This window comes from Pezoporus occidentalis, unplaced genomic scaffold (assembly GCF_034315485.1).
Source record: "Pezoporus occidentalis ecotype Australia unplaced genomic scaffold, CSIRO_AGI_Poc_V1 ctg23, whole genome shotgun sequence".
Classification (NCBI taxonomy): domain Eukaryota; kingdom Metazoa; phylum Chordata; class Aves; order Psittaciformes; family Psittacidae; genus Pezoporus; species Pezoporus occidentalis.
Genome location: NW_026914180.1, coordinates 3,026,698 through 3,036,831, shown reverse-complemented (window position 1 = coordinate 3,036,831; position 10,134 = coordinate 3,026,698). Strand labels below are relative to the sequence as shown.

Here is a 10,134-nt window from a genome sequence, read left to right as displayed (position 1 = left end):
TCATCTGAACCTACAATAATAATAATAACAATAACAGAATTCCAAAGGTTTTATTTTGTGTGTATCCTGCTTTATTGACTTGCCCTTTGAAATTATTTTTCTGATATAATAAGAGCTTCTTTTTTCACTGGGGGTTGGGGCCAGATTCTTTTGTCATCTACTTTTAAAAAGAGAGAGAGGAATTAAAGCAAGCAAACACCACTTTGACTTCTGGAATTTATCATTTCAGTTCAGGTCTAACTACAGAGCTGACAATCTGCATTTCAAAGGTTTCAGACTCTTTACCATACAAATTAATAACAAATGATATTTAACAGTCAGCTCCCTTGGCTATTAAGGATCACACATCCCATCAGAAACAGGGACTTCCATGAGACTGGAAAAACTTCTGATTACACTGAATGATTCCCCTTTTCAGCTGCATTCAGACAATACACATTTGGAGACACAAAAAAAAAATAAAAAAATTCTGGCAGGAATCCAAAACCTCTGTAACAACCCCCTAGGCCTGGGATTTGTCTAATAGATTGCTATTAAAGGGTTCTTTGGCTGGAAAGTTTCCCTTGTTCCAGTTCTTGGTTTCTTCTTTTTCTTTTAAATTGGTGTTTGATTCTTCAGGATGAACTTGCTGTCAAGGAGATGAAAGCTCCAAGGATGGGAAGAGGGTACCAGGTTCTCAAATCTGATTTCTTGCAGAAGTTGTTCCTGCCCCAGCACCTCCTTAGCAGGACAGAATAACACTAGTAAGAATAATAGTAATAACAATTACAAAAACATTCATATCAGTAAGTTTTTCCATTTGGGTCCAAACCACTCATTGAAAGACATAGCAGAGCATTTTAGCATGTATGGAAAAGACCCAAAATTGTGTCAGGAGACGTCAGTCTCAGTCCTTTGCTGTTCTTGACTTCTGCTGGGTGCAGTAATGACAGGGAAGCTCTGATTTCCCAGTTGCAAAGTGTGATTACCCAGTGACGAAGGCAGTCAGTGCCAATTAGCATGAATTAGGGCAGGCCCAGAGCTGTATGTTGGTTACTGCAGCTTGTCCCAGAGGGACACTGGCTGGTTTAGGAGCCTGGTGCAGAACTGGCTCATCAAGCAAGCCAGGTAGTTTAATCAGGTGTGTTTAGCCCTACTGCACCAATTTACTGCAGCCAAACAGCTGCAGTAGCTGGTCCACAGCATGTATACGTTCCTATATGGTTAATAGTCAGTGTTCACGTTTCCATTCCTGTTAAGAACTCCAAGGCTGCATCTTTCAGTTTTGCCTCTAAAAAGCAGCTATTGTTTTTATAATTTCAGTGGTTTAGTTGTGAAATTCATAGTTGAGGAAGGAGAGAGAAAAGTCCCAAAGCCACCAGCCAAGCTAAATAGCATCTCCTCTGTCCTGATTCTTTCCTCCTGTCACTTCTGTGCCATTGTAACTTCCTGGGAATCCATCTCCATGCCTTAAACATCAGATATTCACTAACACCACTGTAGAGCTCTGATTAGATGAAAATGATATACCGAATTTAAAGCTGAAAGTGAATCAAGGCCACTGGTTTGATCAGCTTCTCCCTTTCCTTCACCAACACAGAAACCAGGAGAACAAGCACCTTTCTCATTAGCAAATGGTAATAAAGACCATAGACAAATTTAGAAAGGAGAGAGGAAAAGTGTATTCCCTAAGGTTAATAATCTTAGCTAATGTAACTGATTTGCTTTATCGAAGTCAGTCATAGGTAAAACTTCTCTGAATCTTTTTCTTCCTCATTGCATCCCTAAGGCCTAGTGAGATCTGAAGGGTTAACAGCACAACTGTTAGTCCCCTTTGTATTTATCTGTATGACCATAAGTAATGCATATTTTGAGCAATTGCATCCAAAGTGAACAGATCTGTGAGAGGAGATGGATCACTTACAGAGCAGAACAGGAAGAGCCTGCAGCTGTCTTCCAAAAGCATGGGGTGGTTATTTTCTAGGTCCTAGTGCCGTTCCCAGCATATCCTGAGGCTCGAACACTTAATCAGCATGATTATTATCACACAAATGCTGCCAGAGAGTTTGATTTGCACATTTAGTTTTTTACTAAAAGAACAAACTTTCCAAAACCCCGTGATGTTTGAGCCTCTGTCATAATTCTTTTGCATTTTGGACGGCTTTCTTGCCTGCTTGGGGTTTGGCGCTTGCGTAAAGAGGTGCAATAAGAAAAGTTATTCACAAGAGAGTGTAAGGCAAAGCAGGCAGCTCAGTCTGATTTAGCTAAGGCCTCATCCTCCTGGGGCTGAAGCCGGGCCATGGTGTGAGCAGATGCAGCAGCCCCTATTGCTATTTCAGGGGGAAATGTATCTGCTTAAGAATAGGGGAGGGATTTTATTCCAGGCCAACAGATGTTTTGTCAAAGTGGTATAAGCTGCAGGGAACTGTGCTGGGTATGTATATTTTCATTGTCTTTGGATCTCACTCGGTGCATCTCTGCTGCCTTGTGACAGCTTTCCTCATTGGCATGCTGAAGGCCCAGTTCTCTGTGATCCCACCCTGCCCTGGCCCCACAAGGTCCCTGCTGCTGTGACAACAGCCCAGACTAAGATAGATGGGGTATCTCACATGCACCCTGCTTTTCACCAGTATCAAAGCACCTCTTTGGGCTCAGTGAACAACCAACAATCAGTAAGTGACTCAGCTAAGCCTCCTGGTCTCAGTTTCATAGCACAGGCTCTCTTTGCCCCTCTTTGGAAGTAGGATGGGGAAGACCAGCTGCCCTACACCTTTAAAAGCAGTGCCGAGACCCAGGTCACGCTGGTGTTTTATGCTCACCCCTTCCTAGATCTCCACGTCTTCTGTACAAGGCAAGTGTTAAGTGCCTGTGCCTTTTTTCATCGCCTCAGCTTTCAATTTATGCTTGAATGCCACCAGAATATAGCACTGAGCCTTCTAAGGAGCCCAGGGTCCTCTCTCTCCCTTTACAGCCTTGGTTCTTGGCTTCTCCTCTGAATCACAAAATGTCCCTTTCCCTGCAGCCAGCTCACTGCTGTTTCTCCAGTTTCTTCTCCATTCCTCTCCCTCTTTCTCTTAAATAGTTGGCAGGAAGCCCTTTCTTTCATAACTTCCAGTCATTTTTGCCAGGTGACCCTGTGAGCAATCTCCCCCAACAAATAAGCAAAGGCTTGGTTAAAAGACCACTTCTGGCAGAAAGGATATTCTTCTTTTGAACCCCCTCATTATTCTCTCCAGTGGGTCTCTCAGGCAAACAACATGAAATCCGGATCACCCGCATACCCAGACCAGACGCAGCTCTGTGGCACATACATGCGGTTCTGGCTCTGGGAAGAAGTTAACCTCTTGAGGCCAGGAAAAAGGCAGCAGAAGACAATAGCTTCAGTGATTCACACACAATATTCCATAAAGTGGCATGGCAATTGCCTTTATTCCCCAAAGCCATGCACACCAATTTTTTTTTTGGTCAAGTTTCTCCCAACAGGCATTTTAAATGTCACAGTTTATATCCTAGATGAATTTCACTTGTGAGTGTTGTTGCTAAGACAGACCATATTGTGGCATCAATTTTTAATCAGGCTGTTCCCTCCAACTCATCAGGGAGTTCTGCCTGAGATGTGCTGGTGGTATAAATCAAGAAGTTGTGCTGTTAGCATTTTTTATTACTCACTTGATGCCTCTCTGTGACAAGGAAGGAAGATAAAAAGGAGAGGAAGAACATTTGAGTGAAAAATTAACTAAATATTACATCCTTTCTGATGAAATCTGTCTACTATACACCCATGAAGTACAGCATCAGCCCCCCTTGGAATTCAGTTTCGTTTTAATCCCAGAGCTTAAATGCTTGAGTTTGGTACTCCTGACATTTGCCCAGCAAGGAGCTGGATGCTTCACCCCGAAGCCTGGTGTGTGGACCACGGCTGGGGAATCAGCAGACTGTTTCCTCTGCCACCATCTTTCTGACCATGTTGTGCTAGTATCCATGCAGTTTTCCAGGACAAAGAGCACTCCCCAAATCTCCCGGCCCCACCTAACCCTTTTCTCTGGATGCGGTTCAAGTCCACACAGAGTGTATCAGTGCATTGTTTTCCTGGGCAGCTGGAAAACCCCAGGAATGAATGGAAACAGACGGTTACAGACAGCTAAATTGTACTCTCTCCTCTTCACAGAAAAGGACTTTAATGGGGGTGCCTTCCCAAAGCAAGAATGGGATGAACACTACTGCAAATTTGGTGGGAGAGGCAAAATGGAGAACAGAGATGAGGAAAGATTTATTCACCAAACAAATTGCGGGGTATGTTTGGGAAGTGAGGGCAGGCTGACATCCTGTTACTTTATCTGTAATGCTGGTATCAGTGCACAGCATCAGGCTCTCTCATGCTACTCCACAGTTGCCATTTTGTGCCTCCCCAACAGAACATTGGTCACCATCTGATCTTTCACACTTTCATCATGCCAGCGATTGCTGTAGGATTTTGCTAGGCAGTGACAATGTGGGCCAAATGATGGTGCTGCTGCAGCATGTCCTAGTTCTATTCAGCCCAACAGCAACAAGAGAGACAAAGCATGTCCACTGGTGAGCTCAAAACTCAGGCAAATAGAGGTGGACTTTGCTACAGTGCAGTTTCCCTGAGCTAATTTATGTTAGATTAGGTAGATGTAAAGTCCAGTCCTAAGAGTGAGAGTATTTGAAAAGATAAAGCCACGTATCTTGAGAGGTGCATGAGAAATACAACCTTTTATGTATAAATAACATAAAGTACCCCCCAGAAAAACAGAAAAGAACAGGTGTATCACAGGAATATTTTCTCTGTCAATCCAACCTGGGGTGCTGCATTTGAGCAGCCCAAGCTTCAGAGGTGCTCATAAATCCTGGTGGTAGTCTGAATGTTTACCCTAGTGTCCTCTTTACCACAGATTGCTGGGATATTTGGTGGAGAAAATGGTGAGAACAGCACTGGCTCTGAACAAGCTCTGTCAGAGGCACCAAGAGAGCAGAAGCTTTGACATCCCTTGGGATGCTATATTTTCTCCCACCAGCAGTAACACCTCCCTAAGCCCTTCCCTGCCCTTCTCAGGCCTCTTGGAAAAGGCGTGCACTTCTTGTGGTACCTGTGTCAGGAGCAGGGGCAGTCTGCCCCGAAAGCCTGCTACAAAGCTCAGTCAAAGCTGTAGATTATTCTATTTTGGACAGTAGGTTTGTTCCTATAACTCTTCTAGCAGCAGTGAAATGTAAGAGATATTGTGAATGTTCCCCCCTTACCTAAGGTAACATAGCAATTTGGTTCTGCTGCCAATGAGGAAGATAAACAACTGAGAAATCATCCAGAGGCCAGATGTGAATGCAATTGTTAAAATACTGCCTAGGTCGCTGGTTGCAACTTCAGCATTTTTAGAAATGTGTTTTTGTACCAGTGTCAAAGGCACTGGGGCTCTCTGCTTGCATCAGTACAAATCTGGATTCATGCAGTTAAAGCCAGCAGCATTGTATCCATGCAAAATCAGTTAAAATGGGCTCAGAATCAGACTCGGAAAGTTACCCTTGTGTCACTTAGTAAGACATATTTCTTTTGGCTTCCATTTAGATTTGGTCCTTAAGGAGCCTGTCGTAAGAGATATATGGTCTGGGCAAGAGGCCAGCTTACTGTCTGGAAGAAACAGCAGGGCTCCCATCGAAGCAGGGAACAGGGTAAAATGAGCTTTTGACGATTACTTTGTAATTCTGTAAATATTTGTGATTTTGAATTATGCAGTAAAGTTCCCCCTCTGCAGTGATATGATAGAAGGGCCTTGGCATCTATAGACTATGCAAGAGGAAACCTGTTTACAGTAATCTTTGAAACAGATGCTGTGAGATCTTACACTTCCTGGTATGCAGCATCTTAAAAATTTCTAGGAAATCGCATCTGCTTTCCTAGCAAGAGATATAAGATGCTTTCACAGCAGTGGTTTTAAGTCACTGGTTCATTTCAGCAAAAAGTTAACGCAATCCCCTTCTTGCTCGCTCTGAGTTCATGGCTAAATTCCCATTGTCACCAGGGATTGACAGTGGGGTTAGGTACTAAGACCCCATTTGTATCAACCAGCAACACTACCATCACCATTCATCAGGTCACTGAATACCACTTTTCTAGATGCCAGCCTTTCAGCCTCCTGACATTGATTAGAAGTAGTCTATCCACCCAGGTAACGTGGCAGTGGACAGCAGAGACATACATGGGTTTTGCAGACAGGTATTCTTGTTACAACAGTATAGGAAACTTAGAAACCCATGTATTGTCAAAAGGAACTGTTTTGGAGACACTGCTTCAGAGCTGATTATAAACTAAAAGAACTTTGTAGATGCTTAGAGCAAATTCTAGGGTAAGTGACAGTTTCCAATCATCTTTTGTCCTGCAGGGGAATTTGCTAAATGTTCATACCCAAGCTAGATTTTTGAGCACTCCAGGACATTTCAAGCTGCAAAGGATCCATATTTATACAAAGAATGGAGGAACTCTGTTGCCTGTAAAAGAGGTCAGCTGCAGAGGGGCTGGAAAGAGCTGACTTGAGTCATGAAGCTTGGGTCTGAAGTCTGAAAGGATAACTTCAGATGATGTGCAAAACTGCATATACAGGCACTCTGCCCAGAGCCTATGAAAGCTTTTGGATGACCCTGGGAGAATGCATGAAATTTCAGAGTAGGCAGATGGGGAGGGCCTATACGTCTTCCAGACATTTTTTGGTGTTACCTAATACAATTGCCAATACTGCAGTTGTCTGTGTACCTCCACATGTGCTCTCCAGTCCTGTTCCCAGTGGAGCCTCACACACTGGTGCTCTACACATTAGGGTTTTGTAAAGCCTGGTTCTGCACTCCAGCTATGAACTGCCACTGTGCTAGGCACCACAGTGAGCAGTGCAGCCACACACTGTCCCTCCTGTGCTACCTACATATGAAGAGAGCCTCAGCTCACAGGCTGGAAGGGAGCCATGGTATACTCAAACAGTTGGGTGTCAATCTGGGTGTCAAGAAGACTGCTTTAAAGAGCATGTGGTTCCATGTGTAGACACTGTTATGACAAGAAGACTGCAGCTAGTCTGTGTATCAAATCAACCCTTGCTTTTAAAGAGGTTCCAAGCAGTATTAAACACAGTCTAGATGAAGTGCACGGTCACAGCCTTCCCCTGCACTGTGACTAGGGGTGCAAAGCCCCACATGGATCTAGAACTACACAGTGGTCTGTGATAAATGTTGAGAGCTGGCAAGGTCCAACTGGTATGAATTGTTAGGGAATTTCTTTGTTAAACTCTTGGCCACAACAGTATCCTGTGGCAATGAGTTTCACAGGCTGATTACACGTTGCCTAAAAGGTATTTCCTTTTAGAATTGGGAGTTAACTGCCTGCCATTGACTTGCCCTCATACTTGTGGCATCGGGCTGGGAAATCAAGACATTTCATCCTACAAAGCTATGCTGCGGCATCTTAACACAAAGCTCTGTGCCCATCTTTTAGCTGCAGTATGGCTCTGCCAGGAAATGTTGAATGCTGATGTTACTGGACTTACCAAGGGATGGAGGGAAGAGAAGGAGAGGCAGCTTCTTCCCTTCCTTTGAGCATTAGCTCTTGCTGGGCCTGTGGAGCATGGTCACGCACTAATCAAGAAGCTGACCTGACTTCTGCTCCTCCATCCTCACTTCAGAGTAAGGCTACATCTTCTTGAGTTTTTATAATTAAATAACTGTAAAATTGATCTGCCTTCAACAATGCTAACTTAATTCAAGTGAAACTACTTAAATGTTGATAAGGTTTTGAATTTAATCTAAGCAGTAAAAGCTGTATTTAAATCTATTTAAGCTTAAGTTTTATTTACATTGCACCAGTGTAACTAGATCAATTTTTATATCAAACTCAACTTTACCAGGGAAATTTTCTCAGCGTAGGCTAGATTTGCTCAGTGAGGTACTTTGCCTCTGGAGACACCATGTAACGTGCTTTTGAGGCTAAAAGTTCTCATTGACTATAACGATGCGGTTGATTCAAAAACAAGGCTGCATGTCAGTGCAGGATATGCCACTATCGATCTTCTGGGCCCCTGACAGTAGTTTTAAGAGAGTCAGTTGGCTTTTGCAATTTTCTGAGGTGAAGAAAGAGGAGGTAATACTTCATTATCAGCAATTCTGACAGAGATTGGGGTTGACAGCCTGAAGCAGAGCACTAGGATGAAGGTGAAAAGATACTGGCAGCCAGAAAGGTCCTTCTGTAGGAATGTGGAGTGGTTGGGATGATGGAAGGGGTTAATTCTCCAGGAAAGATAATTAGCATTGCTGTACACTTTATTCTTTTGGTTTTGGTTGATCTCTTGGTGCTGACTTCTTTGGGGTGTTATTGGCTCTGCTTCTTTGACAGAACAAAAGAGCTTTAGTTGTCCATCAAAGACCATTGCAATACACCCAGATACCCAAGGCCCCAGAAGGGGGAGGTGAACATGGAGGAGCTGCCTGTGTTCCTTCCCCACAAACAGCATCAATAAAATTATTGAAATCATCTGCATCATTATTGAAACCTTTTCAAGGAAAATGTTATTCAGCATTTACATCAGTGCAGCTACTGATGTAAATGCTGACTTATAAGACTTCCAGCAGGGCTGGGAGCCTATGCTTCGTGCCTGAATGTCTGTCAAGTGAGCCTAAACACAAATAATTTGTGAGAAAGTTGCTCATAGAGGCTTTTGCATCTGACCATTACTGTCCTGGGAGGAGGATTTAAGGAGTCTCCCTGCACTGTGTGTATCAGAGATGTGAGAGGTTGAATCTCTGGTAGAATGAAGCTATATTTTAAAGACAAAGGTCCCAATTCATTCTACTTAATGCAAGAGAATTAGGAACCTGCTGATGTTGGACCATGGCATAGTCCATGGTGAAGGACAGTGGCCAGCCCTTTCCCCTTCCAAAAGAGAGTGTAGCTGATCTAAACTGCACATCCTTCCTTTACTCCTGGTGACTGCCAAAAGAGCTAAAACTTGGCTCCAGACTTAGCAATAGCCACTGGATCCTGCAAGTCATGTACTATTAATCTAGCCATAAACATCCAGATGCCTTCTGAAGGTTTTCTATTTATCTGGATGTTATAGGAGCAGCTCATGCACCTGTGTATGTACATACCTGTATTTCTGTACATAGCTAACAGAAATTTGTTGAAGAATGACAAGTGAAATATACACCAGCAATCCTGAGTTTCATACTTATGCATCCTTGGGTGTTTGTGTGAAGAAAGATTCATTGCAGGATTTGGGCCCCGAGGAATAAAACTGAAGAGTAGATAACTTTTGCATTCCTCATTGTCCTACAACTATGAAAGAAGAACACAAACGTAATAAAGAAAAATTACCTAAAATTCAGGCAGATAAAACCAGTAGAAAAAGAATATTTAAAAAAAAATCAAGAAAATTAATAAATATTCATGAAAAGCTTTCATCAGTCACCACAGGAGGGAAATATTAATTTGAAATAACAATAAGAAAACTTGAAAAGGCTTTAAAAGCAGGGAGGGAAGGAGCAGCACACCCTCTACTCTCATGGGCTCCTGCAACCAGTGCATGGCTGAGCTGTGGCCAAGGGTTTCCTCTCTAGCTCAGCCTCCCCTGGAGATGTAAACTGCGTGTGTTTAAAACATGCATACCTGCCTCAGACCTAACAAAGTACCCCTTCCGTCTGAATTCTCCCTTGAGTTCACATCGTAGCAGCACAGGAAAATAAAAAGGAGCGCTAATCTATCCTACAGTTTCCCAAACAAGGACTCTGGGCAGGGGTTTGTGAGTGGATTTGACAGATGTACGAGCAGATGGTGAGGGACACTCCCTGAGAACAGCCGATTCCCAGGCCTCCATGTCCAAAAAATATCTTTTCATGGATAATGTGATTTTCAGAGGGAAGAAATCCAGTGCTCATGTCTCACACTTCTCGGTCATTTCTTGGATGCGATGGGGTTGTGTGGAAATGCTTGTCTTCAGAAAAGAGCTGGCTGGTGACAATGTGCCATGGAGCTTGACTGACTGTTACAAAAGCCGAATTTGCAGCCCAACAGTTCTGTCTTTCAAATTTCTCCGTGGCTGCATGGCTACAACTGGCAGCCGGATTGGGATCACCTTCTGTTTGCATTGGGTGTGACATACT

At 43.4% G+C, this 10,134-nt stretch overlaps 1 long non-coding RNA gene across 1 annotated transcript; it reads right to left on the bottom strand.

Moving 5' to 3' along the window:
* Positions 1 to 204: 204 nt before the first annotated feature.
* LOC134165059 (uncharacterized) lies at positions 205 to 2,403 on the bottom strand. The gene is made up of 2 exons (XR_009965347.1): positions 1,904 to 2,403; positions 205 to 720 (listed from the first exon to the last, which is right to left on the bottom strand). It is a non-coding gene; the product is annotated as an uncharacterized LOC134165059 (long non-coding RNA).
* Positions 2,404 to 10,134: the final 7,731 nt, after the last annotated feature.